The sequence below is a fragment of the Papaver somniferum genome, chromosome 1 (genome assembly GCF_003573695.1).
Source record: "Papaver somniferum cultivar HN1 chromosome 1, ASM357369v1, whole genome shotgun sequence".
NCBI lineage: Eukaryota > Viridiplantae > Streptophyta > Magnoliopsida > Ranunculales > Papaveraceae > Papaver > Papaver somniferum.
The window spans coordinates 220533975-220541682 of record NC_039358.1 but is presented as its reverse complement, the minus strand read 5'-3'; the positions used below and the strand labels follow the sequence as shown (position 1 = coordinate 220541682).

At 39.2% G+C, this 7708-nt stretch overlaps 1 pseudogene; it reads right to left on the bottom strand.

Moving 5' to 3' along the window:
• Positions 1–1417: 1417 nt before the first annotated feature.
• On the bottom strand, positions 1418–1517 carry LOC113341567 (annotated as a pseudogene).
• Positions 1518–7708: the final 6191 nt, after the last annotated feature.

Genomic DNA, 7708 nt, shown 5'->3' with positions numbered 1-7708 from the left:
TGGAACTTAAAGCATAAAGACTTGGAGCGAAATCTTAAAGCGAAAAGAACGGAGAAGAAGACAATTTCTTTTTAGATATTTTATTTTTTTATTTTATTTTTTTTGGACACTTGGACATTGGACTTTGGACATTATTATTTTTTTTAAACCCTGAGGAAGGGTTGGTTTAAATATAAACTGTGTGCAGAGAAGGACGGTGATTACGATATCGCCTCGGCCCCTCGGATTCGTACATGACATAGGAGTCGTGGCCCGAGTCGACTTCAGCGGTTCTTCGCCCGTCTGATATGGAGGTAAGTTTTTCGAAACACCCGTGAATCCCCTGTCAGTGGGTTTACTGTGTTCCTTTGTTTTCATATATGCTGAGGACTTGAAAACGGCTGCTTTAATTTCATAGTAAAGGGCAAGGACTGGCCATAGAAGATAAGGGTTCGGATTTCATCACCGTTCTCTTCTTGCCTGCCTTAGGAAAACGAAACCAAACGCGAACCTAAGCCTAAAATTTTGACTAGAACGAGACCTATAGGGTAACGATCTTAATAGGAAAGTCGTTTGAAGAATTATGGTTACTCTTTTGAGCATACTTCGAAGTTCTTGAAGGTTTCTGTGAGTTGAATGCGTGACTGCGCACGCCGCCTTGTAACCGGTGAGGCCTTGGGTATCAAATCTCCACTAAGCTTCCCTCGCCTCGATTCAACTTACTTTGACTCAGATTGATTCCAGAGGGGTTTGCTCAGATTATAACGAGTTCCTTTTCGAAAGAATAGAAGCTGGTCTAGAAACAATCTAAGTGGAGCCATCATGCTTTTTGTTTGCTAGAAATTTAGGTTTGATTTGGTTGAGTCAGCCTTGTTTTGTTTTTGCATAGAATTCCCTACCTTATTCTGTTGCATGCCTGAACGTAAAAGAGACGCCCTAGGTAGATTTGTTAAAGAGAAACCTAGTAGTTCTAAGCGTCTTGATTACCTCAATTTAGAAAGTCCAATTCGTGAAGATTCCGTTTTTGAACGTCCGTTTGAGGAAAGAATCCCTGATAGTCCAATAGCGCTAGAAATAGCAACTTTGAAAGCCTTGTTGAATCCTACTAGGACTACTCGTCCCTCGTGTATCAGGTTACCTGAAACTGAAGAAAATTATGAACTTAAGCCTGGAACCTTACAGTTGCTCCCAATCTTTTTAGGAAAAGAAAATGAAAACCCCTATTTCCATGTTAGGGACTTTGAGGAAATTTGTAGTACCCTGAAAATTAGAAACCTTGATGATAATGCTTTAAAACTCAGGTTATTCCCCTTTTCCTTAAAAGATAAATCCAAGTCGTGGTTGTATAGTTTGTCTTCCGAATCAATTGAAACCTATGAACAACTTACATCTGCCTTTTTGAACAATTTTTTCCCTAGGCATAAAACCTCGTCTATTAGGACGCAAATCTGCACGTTTACACAACAAGAGGGAGAATCTTTGTATAGGTATTTGGAAAGGTTCAATGATTTATTAGCCCAATGTCCTCATCATGGTTTAGAAAAGGTTAGGTTAGTTCAGATCCTTTATGAGGGTTTAGATTATCCCACCACAACTACAGTAGAGTCCATGTGTACAGGTGGGTTTGAAAACCAAACAGTTGATGATGCGATGACATATTTGCATGAAATCGCCGAAAAGACCTAACAATGGGAAAGAAATAGGGTACCCTAGAAAACAATTCTTCTAGGAAGAGGAAACGTTAATAGGGTAGAAGGAAGCTTTGAATCAGATGCCAAAATTGCTGCTATAGCGAAAAGGTTAGAAGCTTTAGAAGTGGGTCACACTAGTGGTAGATTGGAGCCTTTTTGGGAAGACCAGAATAATGAAGAGGAAGCCAATGCTCTCTATAATAACACTAGGTATGATAACCGTCTGAAGTTTAACCCATATTCAGAAACCTATAATCCTGGTTGGAGAAACCATCCGAACCTTTCATGGTCTAAGGGCCAGAGTCAAGGTCAGTTTAGTAATTTTAATGCTCCCTAGGTTTTGGTTACACTAAGAAATCATCAGGACCAAAAAACAAAACGACTAGCTTAGAGGAATCTATTAAGATGTTAGCAAAAACTCAGGATATGTTAGCAAAAAGCCAAATTAGTTTTCAACAGGAAACCAAGCAGAACTTTCAAACTAATTCTCAGAGCCTTGCTAAGATAGAACTTCAAGTCGGCCAAATAGCTAAGACCTTAAGTGAGAGAGATAACGGAAGGCTCCCTAGTCAGACTACCCCCAACCCTAGAGGAGTTCATGAAGTAGGTGCAAAACCATCAAATCAATTTAATGATATTAGAACCCTTAGGAGTGGTAGAGTAGTAGACAATCAGGTAACCATGCCCGACAGTGAACATACTGTAGTTCACCCCTCAGGATCTCATCCCTCAGGACCACTAACTGAGGGGACTGATAAAATTTCTGATGATGCCAATTCGGTTCCTGAGAGGTCTGATTCTGTGCCTAGAGCCCCATTTCCCAGCTATTAGCATCAACAAAGAAGGAATCAAACTTTAATGACATATTGGAGGTTTTTAAGCAAGTTACCATAAACCTTCCTTTATTAGATGCATATAGGCAAATTCCTGCTTATGCCAAGTTCCTTAAGGATATGTGTACGCGAAAGCGAAAACTTAGCGTCCATAAGAAAGCCTTTTTAGCTAGTCATGTAAGTTCAATCATTCAGAACACTACCACTCCAAAGTACAAAGACCCAGGTTCCCCAACCATTGCTTGTACAATAGGTAAACACCGGGTAGAAAAAGCTTTACTTGACTTAGGATCAAGTGTGAACTTACTGCCGTACCATGTGTACTTACATCTAGGACTTGGTGAAATGAAACATACTCAGATAACACTGCAGTTAGCTGATAGGTCTGTCAAAATTCATCGAGGTGTTATCGACGATGTTCTTATTGAGGTCGACAAGTTTATTTATCCAGTGGATTTCGTGGTTCTAGATACCTAACCTGTCCCTGACCCAGAGAACCAGATACCTGTGATTTTAGGTCGCCCATTCTTAGCTACGTCTAATGCGATCATAAACTGTTGAAATGGTGTGATGAATTTATCATTTGGTAATATGACTATCGAAATGAACATTTTTAATGTCAGTAAGCTACCTTATGAGCTAGATGACACATGTGTTAAAAAGGTGAATATGATAGAATCCTTAGTTCAGGAGTCATTAACAAACATCTTGTCTGAAGACCCATTAGAGAGTTGTCTATCCCGTTTTGGTTCAGATTTTGATGATGATAGTACCATTGAACAAGTGAACTCTCTATTAGATTCTACCCCTGTGTTAGACACTGATAGATGTAAAGCTAGGTTCGAACCATTACCAGCTTCTGAGACTACCTCAGTTCCTTCCTTAGAAGAGCCCCCTAAGTTGGACCTCAAACCACTACCAGATAACCTGAAGTATGTGTTCTTAGGCCCATCTGAGACTTTACCTGTGATTATTGCTGCCGACTTGGATAGTGATCAGGAAAGTAGGCTAGTAAAAGTACTTCAAGATAATAAGGAAGCTTTAGGGTGGTCTATAGAAGACATTAAGGGTATTAGTCCTACCGTTTGTATGCATCAGATTCATTTAGAGGAAGAATCCAAACCGTCTAGGGAGATGCAACGTCGACTGAAACCTAACATGAAAGAAGTAGTTCGAAAAGAGGTGCTTAAGTTGTTCGATGCAGGTATTATCTACCCAATTTCAGACAGTAAGTGGGTCAGCCCCGTTCAGGTTGTTCCCAAGAAATCAGGTATCACTGTAGTCTAGAATGAGGATAATGAGTTAATCCTAACCCGAGTGACCACGGGATAGCGTGTCTGTATCGACTATAGGAAATTGAACAAGGTCACAAGGAAGGATCACTTTCCCCTTCCTTTTATCGACCAAATGCTAGAGAGATTAGCTGGATATAGTTTCTATTGCTTTTTAGATGGCTTTTCCGGATATAATCAGATCGTTATTGCCCCAGATGACCAAGAGAAAACCACTTTTACCTGTCCCTTTGGTACATTCGCGTATAGACACATGCCTTTCGAGCTGTGTAATGCCCCTGCGACTTTTCAGCGTTGTATGATGAGCATATTTTCGGATATGATAGAACGGTTTTTAGAGGTCTTTAAGGATGATTTTTCAGTGTTTGGTTCATCTTTTGATGAGTGCTTGCATCATTTGACATTAGTGTTGACTAGGTGTAAGGAAAAGAATTTAGTGCTTAATTGGGAAAAATGCCATTTCATGGTTAAATCAGGAATTGTTTTAGGGCACATCATTTCTTTAAAGGGTATAGAGGTAGACAAAGCCAAAGTTGACCTTATTAAGACTTTACAGGTCCCAAAAACCGTAAAAGACATTAGGTCATTCCTAGGGCATGCAGGTTTTTACCGTCGATTCATTAATGATTTTAGCTTGATTTCTAGACCTCTTTGCAGTTTGCTTGCAAAAGATGTTAAGTTTGTCTTTGATGATGCTTGTTTAGAGGCTTTTGAGAAGCTTAAAAATTTACTCACTACAGCTCCCATAGTCCAGGCACCCAACTGGAACCTACCCTTTGAGATTATGTGTGATGCTTCAGATTATGCTATAGGCGTTGTGTTAGGTCAACGAGTAGACAAATTACTTCATGTGATTTACTATGCTAGCAAAAATCTGAATGATGCCCAATTGAACTATACAACTACCGAGAAAGAACTGCTAGCCATCGTGTTTTCCTTGGATAAGTTTAGATCCTACCTATTAGGTTCTAAGATCGTAATCTATACCGATCATTCTGCTTTGAAATACCTTTTGTCTAAGAAGGACACCAAACCTAGATTGATAAGGTGGATCCTATTGTTACATGAATTTTCTCCAGACATTAGAGACAAAAAGGGTGCTGAAAATGTAATAGCAGACCACTTATCCATGTTAGTTGTTAGTTCCCCTAGTGATGCCCTTCCTATAAGGGATAGATTTCCTGACGAACAATTGTTCTCTGTTTCCCAATCACCTTGGTATGCAAATATAGTGAATTATCTTGTTACTGGCCGTACCCCTCAACATTGGGGTAAACAAGATCGTTCTAGGTTTTTAGCCGAGGTTAAGCATTTCTTTTGGTACGATCCTTATTTGTTTAAGTATTGTCCCGACCAGATTATTAGGAGATGTGTACCTGAGAGTGACCAGTCCAGTATTCTCTCCTTTTGTCATGAACATGCTTGTGGGGGTCATTTTAGTGCTAAGAAGACTGCTGCTAAGATATTGCATTGTGGATTTTACTGGCCTTCACTGTTCAAAGACTCCCATAGTCACTGTGTTTCTTGTGATTGTTGCCAGAGGTTAGGAACCATTTCCCGTAGAAATATGATGCCTTTGAACCCTATTTTAGTGATTGAGGTCTTTGATGTGTGGGGCATTGATTTTATGGGCCCATTTCCTAATTCTTTAGGTTATCTTTACATACTTGTCGCTGTAGACTATGTGTCTAAGTAGGTTGAGGCGGTTCCGTGTAAAACAAATGACCATAGGGTCGTAATTAAGTTTTTGAAAGAGAATATACTTACACGTTTTGGTACACCGTGAGCTATAATTAGTGATGGGGGTTCACACTTTTGTAATAGACCGTTTGCTCTATTAATGAAAAAATACGGTATTACCCACAAAGTAGCTACCCCGTATCACCCACAGACTAGTGGTCATGTAGAGGTTTCCAATAGGGAAATTAAGCGTATTTTAGAGAAAACAGTTAATCCTAATAGGAAAGATTGGTCGTCGAGGCTTACTGATGCCTTGTGGGCTTACCGCACCGCGTTTAAGATACCCATTGGAATGTCACCCTACCGTTTAGTATTTGTCAAGGCATGTCACTTGCCTGTTGAGTTAGAGTATAGAGCCTATTGGGCTATTAAGCAGTTAAACTTTTCACTTGACAAGGCAGGAGCTCACAGAAAGCTCCAGCTCATTGAATTGGACGAGATTCGTAGAGATGCATACGATAGTGCTAAGGAGTATAAGAACAAAATGAAATTTGTGCATGATGAGAATATTTTACGGAAGTCATTTTCTCCAGGTCAAAAAGTTCTTCTGTATGACACTCGTTTGCATCTATTCCCCGGGAAACTACGCTCTCGGTGGACCGGTCATTTTGTGGTCCGTACTGTTTTTCCTCATGGCGCTATTGAGATTGAGACATCAGATGATACTAGTTCTTCAAAGGTTAACGGTCAGAGATTGAAGCCCTTTTTAGAGCCTTTTCCTACAGGTGATGTTGAGGAGGTCCCTCTAGAGGACCCTGTTTACCCTTGATTAACCATCGAGGCGATTTGTATGTTGTATAATATTTTTGTCAGTTTTTGGTTTCACTTCACCCAGGTACTATCTTTCCGAACTCTCTCTTTACTATTTCTTCATGTTACTTATATTTTTGGTACTGTTCTTTCATTCGAAACATTGAGGACAATGTTAGATTTAAGTTTGGGGGTGGGGTAGAAACTTTTTGTTTTAAATAAACTCCAGAGCCTAGAAATTTATGCATATTAAGGATAGCACTAACCAACCTAAGTGGATGGAAGCATTTTGGTTGTAGGAGTTGAGGAACCAATCTGATTAGATGGAAACATCTAGAAGAGTCTATTCATAAAAGCACATAGCTCAGGTGTTATAAATAACATGATAGTTTCACCATATCTCGTTGAGTCCTTTTCACTTCTATTTCTATTTTATTTTGTTTTTAAACTATGTTACTCTAAGTGATTTGGTGGGGCTCACGATTCAAGTTGTTACCAATGCTAGGGTGAATTAGAGTGATTGAGATACCATGAAAGAAAGAAAAAGTTGAAAAAGAAAAAGAGAAAAAAAAAAGAGATCAAAAAAAAAATTGAGACCAGACCATTTGACCAAAAGGAATAAATTCAATAAAGTCGACCACTGGTACCCTTGTATATGCCAGTTGTGTTGACCTAGAGTTAGGATTATCAATCACTGGTTCCCTTGTATATGCCATTTGTGTTGATATTAGTCATACTAGTATCTCAATCCATTAGGATAGGTTCATTTTGGCGGAGGCCTTCAGACAGATATGGGAAACGTCGTCCACTTAGTAAACATCAAAACCATCTACGTTTTTCTATATCCATATCTTAATCTATCATGTGATTGGTTTGACTCCGAATATTGGTGTCCATAGTGCAACTATCTGAGTAGAGATCTGTCACTTTATATGAATTTTAGTATGCTTGAGTGCAAAATCGTGTACAACAATTGGAATTTCGCATCAGGGTATTTCTTCCTATAGTCAATAAGTATGCCACCCAAGGAAATTCTTTAGTGCTTTCCAAGGTTCTGCGTAGATAGCTAGGGTCTGTAGTATAAAGGTTTTGTGGGTATACCTCTGGTAAGCCCTCCCGAGACTATAAATCGGCCACTAGGGCCACCTAGGGGTTTAAAGGCTTATTGCATACGCTAAATGCAATCGACGATGCCTGCGTCAGTGAGTTAGGATTTTATTTTTCAATTTTATCTTTGCTCGAGGACTAGCAAACAATAGGTTTGGATCTATTTGATAGACACATTTTTGTGTCTAATTTGTCTCGATTCTATATATTGATAGTGCTCATTTTTGTACTTATTATGGTGTTTTATGTATAGGTATTTTTGTCCAATAAACATTTTTGGAAAGATCGGCTCGAAAAGTTGTCGAAAAGCGCACCC